We start from the raw sequence: 13065 nt of genomic DNA, 5'->3' as shown, positions 1-13065 counted from the left end.
GCACTGTTTCTAATAGGAAAGTGGTCCTTCTACTTTGAGAAGGAAGGCATTACTAGAAGACAAGCTTCAAGAAACTATTAAAATGAATTCCTGGTTGTACAATGTTCTTGGTACATTGTCTGAATATGGAAAAGCAATAAGGTGAAGAAGTTGAAGTTAGGTAGTGTTCCATTAGTAAAGTAACAAATTCAAAGTCCTGTGCTTGCAAAGCACAGGAAACATTCTAAAAATGTGCCAGTTGTCCAGGCTACTCATTGGAAAAAATGAAATACTTTCATTCTTAACAAGAAAAGGATAATGCTGATACAGAGAGCTCAGAAAAGACCTAGTTTTTATTAAGAGTAGACTCTCCCTTTCCAATTACTGTATGGTCTGTTATTTTAGTGAAGTCCCTAAGAAACTGTACAATTATTCTTCTATACTTAGTAACTTAGTAACTCATAGTAACTCAGGAAGTGATCTCACAGACATTCAAACTGCAACATAAAACTTTTTTTTTTTAACATAAAACTTTTAATAGGTGAAGATTCCAAGAGTCCTGCCCTCTAATATTAACAGCGATACACTGTTGTATAGTATTCTTCTTTGAGCAGTCATGTGGAGTAATAAGCACTGTGTGACTTACCTAGGTTGTTTTCTTTTTATTACATTTGCTAGCTTCGTTATTAAAAATTTGAAAACCAATTTTACCATAGCCCTTTCTCAATGACACATATAAAATTGTGGTTCACATTCTGGATTTATCCCCAGGGGACATGTGGCAATGTCTGGAGAATTTTTTGATTGCCAGGAGTTGGGGGGGGTAAGGAGGAGTAATGTTACTGGCATCTGGTTGGTAGAGGCCAGGGATACTGCTAAACCTCCTATAATGCTCCTTGGGACAGTCCCACAACAAGAATTATCTGGCCCCAAATGTCAAAGTGCTCGGGTTGAGAAATCCTGCCATGGAGTACACACACTGACGAGCAGGGAACTTTGTTAACTTCTTAGTACTGAACACTTGGAGGGAAAGGATTTTATTATATCTTTGTACCTCTAACACCTAACAGGATCTGACAGTTCGTACCCCAGTAAATGTGTGCTGAATGAACAAATAAGTAGAAAAACAAGATGTACGCTCATTTAAGTGGATCTTAGAAACAAAGCTACATGTAATAGTAGCACAAAGCCTTCAAATCAACACTAGAACCACAAACCAAAAATTGCCATTACATATGTATGATTTAGAATGGACTGCTGGTCACATACAGATATTTTTAGTCACATCCGTAGCTAACCAACACTTTTATTAGAACCATCTAAACAAAAAGCGACAATATCCCATTCCTAGGACAGGAAGGCATTACATTTAGAGCCTTGTTTATAATTCTACTGTCATTGCTAACCATTTCAGGATTTAATTAAGATTTTGAGCCTTGATTAAAGACATTAATGTTCATAAAACTACTGTTATTAAAATTATTAAATTGCCAAAAGTTGCAAATTTAATCTCATAGCTTGTATGCCATAGTAGGACTGTGGCTCTGCCAAAAGGTTCATATACTAAGATACATAATCAAGATATAAAGGCCTCTCTTAAATTAAGAACTGATCATTCATTAGATATAAGCATAAACAGAACCACATGCTTTATTACCTTGCTAATTGTTTATGAGACTTTAGCTTTAATCACACATATGATTATGCTACAGTTTCTCTTCTGTCAATCTTTCATAGTTGTAATTATAAAAAGAAAAGGAAGTTCCTTTGTACCCTCCCACCATTTTTGTATGCTTTTCCTTTCTATAATATCCCCATCTGCCTGCCCAGGCAGTCTCGTGCTTTCCCACACAAGGTTCCTTTCAAAGCCTGTCCTTCCTAGGCGGTACGCTCCAAAGTTATCTATCCCTCTCACGTGAAACTCCTAAATGCCCCACAGAGCAGAAAGTGTTAAGAAAAGCAATACACACTAATCAGTTAGTATCTGGAAATGACATCCCAATTAGGTTTTCCGATATAGTATACTATGGGTAGGAAGATATTTTGGGAGTAAGGAAGCTCAGATCTCTCAAACTGTATAATTTTGTAATTCTACTCCTAGAAGTGATCCTTGCCAATTACAAGTCAATATTTGTTATTCTCCTAGTAACTATGAGCAAAACTCCATGTAGGTTCAAAGAGAGGCTTGAATGTAAAACTGACCTCTGTCAAACTTAAAGATTCCAAGAGTCCTTGCCTTTAACTATCAAAAAGGCAGATTAAAAAAAAAAAGGCAGATATAGCTGGGAAGCAGATGTGAAGAGTCACTCCTGGCATAGCAGTGGTGCCATGTTTTAGGACACACCTTTTAAGTGAACTCAAAGTGCTGCCTAGTACTTCTTTTTTTCCCTCCCTGAGCAGATGACACACAAACAAGAAACAGACTTCTGTAAAGTTCTCACATGTTTGGCATGCTGATATCAGGACAGAGCTGCCTAAGACTTCTCTACTCTGGATTTTTGAGGATGTTGAGCACATTATTATAGTAAATGGGAGTAAGTGAGACAAAGCAGAATTGTAAGGGGAAGGCCAAAGAGAGATAAAGAATAATACTCCCTAGGCTCTTTTAGCCTTTACTAAACTGCTCAGAAGTGTCAGGCAGGGTGCAAGCTAGAACTAGCTATATAGCTTTACTCGTATTTATTATCTCCAGAAGTTTTTCTCATGCAGTCAGGAAAGGCTATCCAGAATGGTAGAGTAAAGAGAATTAGAGAAGGGGCGGGGAAGGAAAAATGAAACATCACTTGACACAAAGATCCCATTAAACTCACTTTTCTTAGGTATAACCCAATAGATTAAATATCTGTGTCATTTTCCCAATGCTCCTGGGAACTTACGCTACATGTGCGCCTTTGAGATGAAAATGCAAGATTTTTCTCATTGCCTTTACACCCTATTTCCCTTACTATGGTTCATTTGGGCTTACTAGCAGACTCCTAGTTATCTTTCTTAATTTCTTTTCTATTATAAACCTTGGGGGGAGAGGGGAGGAAGAAATGCTCACTGAGCATGTACTATGTATCATATAACCATCTAAGTTATTTATATATGTCATTATGTCTGTTATACCACTTTATAGGTGGGGAAACTAAGGCTCAGTTTAAGTAAGTAATTTGCCCAAGGTGACTGAGTAAAGAGCAGATTTATTATTCAAGGCTGGATCAACTCTGAAACCAAGGCTAGCTCATGGTCTGGTAAATAGTCTTACTGTTGGATGTACCACCCCTTAATAAGATATGAGAACTGTTGAATATAAGAATATAGGCTAAGCACGCTACCTGATGGCTCATTTCAAAATTTCAGATACTTTCTATAGTAATACCATGAAATCTTATCTCTTCCACAGACTCAAAGATGGTTAAACTGAAGGAAGAACTAGAAAGACCAGAGTAATCATGGCGTTCATCTGTTTTATAATAATTTAGAACCTGAAAAATATCTACATTAATTTAGAAAATGAAAATAATACTACTGGGAAGAAGGAATACAAAGTAAAAAGGACTCAGAACTTAATCAACAGGAGATCCACATGTCTTCATTGATAAAAATGGAGGGATACTCAGGAAGTAATGAAGAAATAGCACTTTAAATCACTGATTCCTGAAAAGACCAATATAAGAATGATTTTATAAAGTATTAACTCAGTTTATACTGGAAGGCAAGGATTTTGCATTAAAATATTCTACCATTAGTTTCCTGCCTATTCCTTCTCTTAAAACATAGTTAATCACAATGTAAGTTGCTCTATGAGTTACACTCATACAGTTATTACTGTACTCTTTAACAGTTTGATAAAATGTGCAATTCTCTTTGGCATATTTTGATTAGACTTTCATGGTAACTAATGTATTTACAACAAGTAGAAACTTCTGTTCAGAGCAGGCTAGCACAGTGGTGAGTAGTGGGAGCTCCAGCATCCAAATTCTGGCCTCAAAAATGTATTTGTTGTGTGACCCTGGGCAAGCTACCTATCCCCACTAAAGTTCAGTGTCTGCATTTGTAAGATAGAGATAACAGATCTATTTCAAAGGCTTTTTTGGTGAAGATTAAAAAAGATGATCCATACAAAGTGCTTAGCACAGTGCCTGAAGCATAGCTGATGTTCAAGTGTTAGCCATTATTTCAATATCATTAGGGAAGCAGAAATAGTAGGCAAAACAAAAGTAAAGTAACAATGTTAAATATGAGTGATATCAATGTAAATGCAACTGAAAATAATCGCTACTAATTAACTGTTCCATCTGAAGACTAAATTTGAATATTAAAGTTAACGATACTGTATAGGCTATACTATTTTCATGCCAGTCATGAGGCCTGTGGTTCTCCCACTTAATCAATCAGCTCATGGAAGTGATGCTGGTCCATGAAGGTCACCTTTCAGTACTGCTTAATTAAACTTCACTGCTTGTTATCAAAAAAAAAAAAAAAATCCATCAAGATGGAGAACTAAACCAAGTTTCCGGTTGATAGATACTTAGCTAGACAAATATATATAAATTTGCATGTCTAAAAAATTAAAGACTGCCCTTAAATGATTCTTTTTTTCTGGCTAAAGCCGGCAAACACAAACCACAAAAGGGCTTAGGTTATGAAGGTTAGTATATTATACAGTGAACAAAGAAGACTTAAAAAAAATCAAATATGTGCTATAATTACTGGAGGGTTAAAATATGTGTAGAAAAAAGTCTGGAAGGGAATCATCAAAATATAACCAATGGCTGTTGTGGTATAGTAGAATTAAGAGTGATTTTTCTTCTTTTTCCAATTTTCCAAATAGTTTGTAATGTACTACTTTTAAATTTCGTACATTTATTTTTATTGTAAAATATGATAGTTTATGACAACCAAGAAAAGAGATTTATAAGATTGGAGAAAACAAGGACAAGGAATAAATTCTAGACCCTAATTCATAAGCATAATATCAATTCTTAGCCTTTCCTGAGACAGATCTTCCAGTTGGCACATATTCACAGTAAGTGTAAATCCGTGGAAACATTTCTATCCACTAATTGATGATCACCCACCCCAACCATAAAAGTATAGAAATAATACAGTGGAAAAATTTGTCCTAAACTGCTAAAAGTTGTTTAGAGAAAAGGCCCTTGCTACGGTTTGGCTGGGAAACATACTTCACATGATGTGGCAGGAGCGGGTTCTAACTGAGTCTGAATAAGTTCTTAGTACTTTCATGGCAAAATACTAAGAAGTGGATAAAAGAGGATCCCATAAAGAAGCAGAGAACGTAGCTATAATTGAGAATTTACAACAGCTCCATCCTGGAGTACAGTCAATCTTCTGTCATAGCCCCTCACCTCCAGTGTATTCTTGTTCTCTAACTTTTCTACTGACATTCAGCACCGTCAGGGATTCAAAGAAAATGTATGAAATGAGAAGCCATTTAAATGAAAGTCTGGGACTTCCCAGTTGGCGCAGCAGTTAAGACTCCGCGCTCCCAACGCAGGGGTCCCAGGTTTGATCCCTGGTCAGGGAACTAGATCCCACATGCATGCCGCAACTAAAGTTCGCATGCCGCAACTAAGGAGCCTGCTGGCCGCATCTAAGACCTGGCACAACCAAAAATAAATACATAAATTAATTAATAAATAAATGAAAGTCTGTAGGATTTGCTTTAAAATAATTTGAAGTTGGGACTTCCCTGGTGGTCCAGTGGTTAAGACTCCACACTTCCACTGCAGGGGGAGCAGGTCTGATCCCTGGTCGGGGAGCTAAGATCCCATATGCTATGTGGTGAAAAAACAAACAAACAACAAAGGTGGGGAAATGGGTGGGAGTATAGAAGATGCAAAGAATGGCCATGATTGCTGAAGCTGGGTGAATAATACATGGAGGGTCATTATGCTACTTTCTCAACTTTTTATTATGAAAAAATTTAAAATTATACAAAAAATATTTTAAATGGCAGCTAACTTTTTAATAATCTTTACTCACCGTTTTGAAAGTCTAGATGGTGGGTAGGGGATTGAGAGGACTCTAACTACAATAGTTGATATTTATAAAGCATTATACATGCAAGACACTATTCTAAGAAATATTAAAAAAATATAAATACACACACACATTCATTTAATCCTTACAACACTGTCTTAGTCCATTAAGGCTTCAATAACAAAATACCACAGACTGGCTATTTAAAAAGTTCTTGTAAGGGCCCTCTTTATGATTTAAAGCACCCTCACATGGTAGGAGGGGTTAGGAGCTCTCTGGAATCTCTTTTATAAGAAACTAATCCCATTAATGAGGGTTCCACCCTCATGGTTTAAACACCGCCCAAAGGCTCTACCTACTAACACCATCACATCCAGCATTACGATTTTAACATATGAATTTTGGAGGGGAGGACATACAAACATTCGACCCTAGCAAACACTGTTTAATCCCACATTTTACAGATGTACAAACTAAGGAACAGTGAGGTTAAGCAACTTTTACAAGTAGAGCCAGGATGAAACCCAGGAAGATTGCTCTAGAGCATGTGTTTTCAATTACTGTTATGCATATTAGATGGAGAGTAGAGAACCACATTATCAAGTCATTCAAATCTGTAGCAGCTTTGCCCAAAGAAAAGTACAGTTGACCCTTTAACAATGCAGGGGTTACGTTAGTACTGTAGTAGGTATTTATTGGGAAAAAAAAAAAACCTGAGTGTAAGTGTATCCACCCAGTTTAAACCCACCTTGTTCAAGGGTCAACCTGTATACACATGAAGTCCCTGTGAGACAGGAAGGGGGCTGGGCACAACCTTTAAAAGAATGGCATTGCCACTGAGGACACAACATAAACTGGTTAGGTCCAAGATGGCGGAAGAGTCGACTTCCACTAGACCTCGGGCCTCAGTATATGCTCATCATAATACATCAGCAAGCTAAATGACACACCCACAGGTGCCATGACAGTTCCGAGGCTGACCATAAAAGGCCAAAAAGTGGGTGGTGGCCCAATTCCTGGAAATCCCTGCCCCTTCCCCAAAATAGCTGGAATAATCTTCCCACTCATTAGCCTATGAAATTACCCACTCCTATAAAAATTGACAACCCCGTATCTTGGGGCCCTCGCCTTCTGAGATGGCCCACACTCTGTCTACGGAGTGTATATCTCTCCCTGAATAAACCTTCTTTCACTTTACTATGGCGCTCTTGAATTCTTTCCTACGCCAAGCCAAGAACCCACATTCAGCGGCCCTCCCAGCGACTCACCTGAGAGCTGGGACATGACCATCCTCTCAAGTCCCAATTTCTTTCCTGCAACACCTTGCCTTCTGCCTTTTCCAAGTTGCAAGTCTAAGTCCATGCTTCAAGCACATTTTAGAGCAGTAATTCCCAGCCTTGGTTACACGTTATAATCACCTGATGAGCCTTTATAAATTTAGAGGCCAAGGCTGCAGACCACACTAATTAAATAAGAATCTCTGCGGGTGGGAGCCAGGCATCAGTCAGTTTTAAAACTCTCCAGGTTTCCAATGTGTGGCCAAGGTTGAAAATCACTGTTTCAGATAAAAGTTTTCATTTTTTAATATACAAACAAGTACTAATGGATGATATTCTCCCTGTTACAATTCTGGTACCTAATGGAGGAAAAACATAGATAGAGGTTAACGACAAAGGACAAGAACAACTTAGGCTTCAAAAAGTTAAACACAGAACTACCATGGGATCTAGCAATTTCATTCCTACATATATTAGAAATGAAAACATATGTCCACACAAAAGCTTGTACACCAATGTTAAAGCAGCATTATTCGTAATAGTCAAAAAGTAGGAAAAATCCGAGAGGGGAATGAAGATGGCAGAGTAGCATGACGTGGAGCTCAGCCTCCCCAACAAACACATCAAAAACACATCTACAAGTGGAACAATTCTCAGGGAAAACTGCTGGAAACTGACAGAACAACTCCTATACAACCAAAGCTACAAGAGAGATTTCCACTTAATGGAGTAGGATAGAAAAAAAGCATCAGGTCAGGATCTGAAACCTTGGGAGGGATCTGGAAGGAAGAGAAGGTCTGAACGGGCAGACTCTCACCCTGGGGAACAAGCAGGTCAAGCAACAATCTGGGCATCCCAGTCCTGGGGGGTCTGTGCAAAGGAGAAAAGCCCTGTTGGCTGCTGGGAGAACCACTATGACAGTATGAAGGGCTGGAGAAGAATAGATTCTACTTGGGAGGAGTGCACATTTCCTGGCCTGCCAACAATCAGGGAGAAGAGAGCCTTGCACTGGTAGTTGCCCCATCCCTGCAGATCCTGAGTTCAAAGGTGGTAATAAAAATGCTAATTGAATTAAGAAAGATTATCAATAGAAATGCAGGTCACTGTTACAAAGATCTAGAAACTATAAAAATGAACTAGTCAAAAACAGATAATTCAATTGCTGAGATAAAAAGCAATCTGGGACTTCCCTGGTGGCGCAGTGGTTAAGAATCCGCCTGCAATGCAGGGGACACGGGTTCGATCCCTGGTCTGGGAAGATCCCACATACCACGGAGCAACTGGGCCTGTGCGCCACGGCTGCTGAGACCCGCGCACCTAGAGCCTGTGCTCTGCAACAAGAGAAGCCACCACAATGAGAAGCCCGTGCACCACAACAAAGACCCAATGCAGCCCAAAATAAATAAGTAAATAAAATAAAAAAAAACATTCTAAAAAAAAAAAAGCAATCTGGAAGCAATGAACAGCTGACTAAATGACACAAAAATAAGTGATCTGGAAGACAGAATAATGGAAATAACCCAGTCAGAACAAACAGAACATACAACTCAATAACAACAAGAAAAAACAACCCAATTAGAAAATGGGCAGGGACTTCCCTGGTGGCGCAGTGGTTAAGACTCTGCACTCCCGCTGTGTGCCACAACTACTGAAGCCCGCACGCCTAGAGTCCATGCTCCGCAACAAGAGAAGCCACCGCAATGAGAAGCCCCCGCCCCACAACAAAGAATACTCTCCACTCACCGCTACTAGAGAAAGCCGATGCACAGCAACGAAGACCCAATGCAGCCAAAAATAAATAAATAAAATAAATTAATTTTTTAAAAAAATTTAAAAAAAAAGACTCCACGCTCCCAACGCAGGGGGCCCAGGGTTCGATCTCTGGTCAGGGAACTGGATATCACATGCATGATGAAACTAAGAGTCCACATGCCACAACTAAGGAGCCCGCCTGCTGCAACTAAGACCCAGTGTAACCAAAAAAAAAAAAAAAAAAAGGGCAGAAGGGACTTCCCTGGTGGCCCAGGGGTTAAGAATCTGCCTTCCAGTGCAGCGGATGTGGGTTCGATCCCTGGTTGGGGTACTAAGATCTCACATGCTGTGGGGCAACTAAGCCTGCACATTCTAGAGCCTGTGCGCCACAACCAGACAGCCCGCATGCTGCAACTACTGAGCCTGTGCACCACAACTAGAAAGAAGCCCACATGCCTCAACGAAAGATCCCACACGGTGCAAGGAAGATCCTATGTGATGCAACTAAGACCTGATGTAGCCAAACAAATAAATATTTTTTAAAAAATGGGCAGAATATCTAAATAGACATTTCTCCAAAGAAGACATACAGATGGCCAACAGGCAGATGAAAAGATGCTCAACATCACTGACTATTAGAGGAATGCAAATTAAAACTACAATGAGGTATCACTTCACACTGGTCAGAATGGCCATCATCAAAAAGTCTATAAATGGGCTTCCCTGGTGGCGCAGTGGTTGAGAGTCCGCCTGCCGATGCAGGGGACACGGGTTCGTACCCTGGTCTGGGAGGATCCCACGTGCCATGGAGTGGATGGGCCCGTGAACCATGGCCGCTGAGCCTGCGCGTCCGGAGCCTGTGCTCCGCAACAGGAGAGGCCACAACAGTGAGAGGCCCGCGTACCGAAAAAAAAAAAAGTCTATAAATAATAAATGCTGGAGAGGGTGTGGGGAAAAGGGAACCCTCCTACACTGTTGGTGGGAATGTAAATTGGTGCAGCCATCGTGGAAAACAGTATGGAGGTTCCTTAAAAAACTAAAAATAGCGCTACCATACGATCCAGCAATCCCACTCCTGGGTATGTATCTGGAAAATAACGAAAACTCTAATTCAAAAAGATACATGCACCCCAATATTCACTGCAGCACTATTTATAATAGCCAAGACGTGGAAGCAACCTAAATGCCCACTGACAGAGGAATGGATAAAGAAGATGTGGTATACATATATATAATAGAATATTACCCAGCTATAAAAAAGAATGAAATATTGCCATCTGTAGCAACATGGATAAACCTAGAGAATATTATGCTTAGTGAAATCAGTCAGACAAATACTATATGATATCACTTATATGTAGAATCTAAAAACTAATACAAATGAATCTATATATAAAATAAAGATCGACTCACAGATATAGAAAACAAACGTATGCTTACCAAAGGGGAGGTGGGAAGGAACAAATTAGGAGTATGGGATTAACGGATACAAACTACTATACATAAAATAGATAAGCAATGTGGATTTACTGTATAGCACAGGGAATTATACTCAATATCTTGTAATAACCTATAATGGAATATAATCTAAAAAAATAAATAATTGAACCACTATGCTTGTACACTATGCTTGTATAGTTGTAAATCAACTATACTTCAATTAAAAAAAAAGTAGGGAAAAACTCAAATGTCCAGGACTCCCGTGGTGGCACAGTGGATAAGAATCCACCTGCCAATGCAGGGGACATGGGTTCGATCCCTGGTCCAGGAAGATCCCACATGCTGTGGAGCAACTAAGCCCACACACCACTACTGAGGCTGCGCTCTAGAGCCTGTGAGCCACAACTACTGAGCCTGCGTGCCACAACTACTGAAGCCTACATGCCTAGAGCCCATGCTCCAAATCAAGAGAAGCCACCGCAAGGAGACGCCTGCACACCTCAACGAAGAGTAGCCCCTACTCACCACAACTGGAGAAAGCCTGCACACAGCAACAAAGACCCAACGCAGCCAAAGATTTAAAAAAACCAAAAAAACAAAAAACTTGGGACTTCCCTCGTGGCGCAGAAGTTAGGAATCCGCCTGCCAATGCAGGGGACACAGGTTCAATCCCTGGTCTGAGAAGATCCCACATGCTGCGGAGCAACTAAGCCCGTGCACCACAACTACTGAACCTGTGCTCTAGAGCCCAAGAGCCACAACTACTGAGCCCACGTGCCACAACTACTGAAGCCTGCACGCCTAGAGCCCATGCTCCGCAACAAGAGAAGCCACCACAAGGAGAAGCCTGCGTACCACAATGAAGAGCAGCCCTCGCTCGCTGCAACTAGAGAAAGCCCGTGCACAGCAACAAAGACCCAACGCAGCCACACATAAATAAATAAATTTATTAAAAAACAAACAAAAAACTCAAACGTTCATACAATGGAGTATCATTCAGCCATAGAAAGGAAGTTTACATGCTACAACATGTATGAGCCTTGGAAGCATTATTCTTAGTGAACAAAGCCAGATACAAAAGGCCCCATATTGTATGATGCTATTTATATGAAATGTCCAGGATAGATAAATCCATAAAGGCAGAAAGTAGATTAGTGGTTGCCACAGTTAGGGGGACGTAGGACTGACTACCAATAGGTATGGGGTTGTTTTGGGGTGATGGAAATGTTCTGGAATTAGTGGTGATGGCTGCACAGCCTTATGAATATGATAAAAGCCACTAAACGGCATACTTTAAAATGGGGAATTTTAAGTTATGTGAATAGTATCTCAATAATATCTCTCAGTTTTTCAATAAAAAACAAAAAAAAAGACTTAAGGTTGGAGAAAGAATAGTCAAGCAAAAGAAAAAAAAGTATGAGTAAGAATTAAAAGGAAGATAGGAAGGAAAACATTAATTTTGTAGCTTTTCCTATGCTAAACAAACTATTTTCTGCCACAGTGTAAAATCTAAGTTAAGAGATTTAGTTAAAATAAATGATAGTAGTTATAGAGTAGGCACCACTGAAATAAAAAACATATTTTACATTAAATGAATCACATTTCTTCTCCAGGAAGAGAAATGGTTGTCAGAAAATAGGGTAGAACAACCACATTAAGAAATACACCTGATGCCCTTCTTCATTAACTTCTTCATTCCAACTTCTTGGAATTCTGTAAACATGACTTTCTGTATTTTTAAAAGGGGAAAAATTCCAAGTTTTCTTTCTTGTAATGAGAGAAAATTATTTTTTTTAACTGGTACTCCTGGCTATTATTAATAAGTATGCAAGACAAAGTGAAACCTAAATAAGGCAACAAATTCATTATTTATGTTAGTATATCTGAAAACACTGACCTTTGCAAAAGACTTAAAATGGTCATTATATGAGGTTAAACACTGTAATTCTCATCAATAAATCTTAAGGCTACGCTAAAAACTATGTACAGTTTAAAAACTAAAGGCCCAAAATGTGAAGGTCCATCCTATCTTAAATTACATGGAATAAAAATGTTTAAAAAATTTTACAGGGCTTCCCTGGTGGCGCAGTGGTTGAGAGTCCGCCTGCCGATGCAGGGGACACGGGTTCGTGCCCTGGTCCGGGAAGATTCCACATGCCGCGGAGCGGCTGGGCCCGTGAGCCATGGACGCTGAGCCTGCGCGTCCGGAGCCTGTGCTGCGCAACGGGAGAGGCCACAGCAGTGAGAGGCCTGCATACCGCAAAAAAAAAAAAAAAAAAAAAAAAAAAAATTTTACAGGTGATTTTTAAAATAAATTTATTTATTTTATTTATTTATTTTTTACTGTGTTGGGTCTTTGTTGCTGTGCGCGGGCTTTCTCTAGTTGCGGCGAGCGGGGGCTACTCTTCATGGCAGTGCGTGGGCTTCTCATTGCAGTGGCTTCTCTTGTTGCAGAGCACAGGCTCTAGGAACACGGGCTTCAGTAGTTGTGGCTCACGGGCTCTAGAGCGCAGGCTCAGTAGTTGTGGCGCACAGGCTTAGTTGCTCCGCGGCATGTGGGATCTTCCCCAACCAGGGCTCGAACCCATGTCCCTTGCATTAGCAGGCAGATTCTTACCCACTGCGCCACCAG

At 39.9% G+C, this 13065-nt stretch overlaps 1 protein-coding gene across 2 annotated transcripts in view; it reads right to left on the bottom strand.

Moving 5' to 3' along the window:
• SNAP23 (synaptosome associated protein 23) overlaps positions 1 to 13065 on the bottom strand; it is a 34904-nt gene that overhangs the window by 14767 nt on the left and 7072 nt on the right. The window lies entirely within an intron of this gene.

This window comes from Delphinus delphis, chromosome 2 (genome assembly GCF_949987515.2).
Source record: "Delphinus delphis chromosome 2, mDelDel1.2, whole genome shotgun sequence".
Taxonomy (NCBI): Eukaryota; Metazoa; Chordata; class Mammalia; order Artiodactyla; family Delphinidae; genus Delphinus; species Delphinus delphis.
This window is presented reverse-complemented; position numbering and strand designations above follow the sequence as displayed.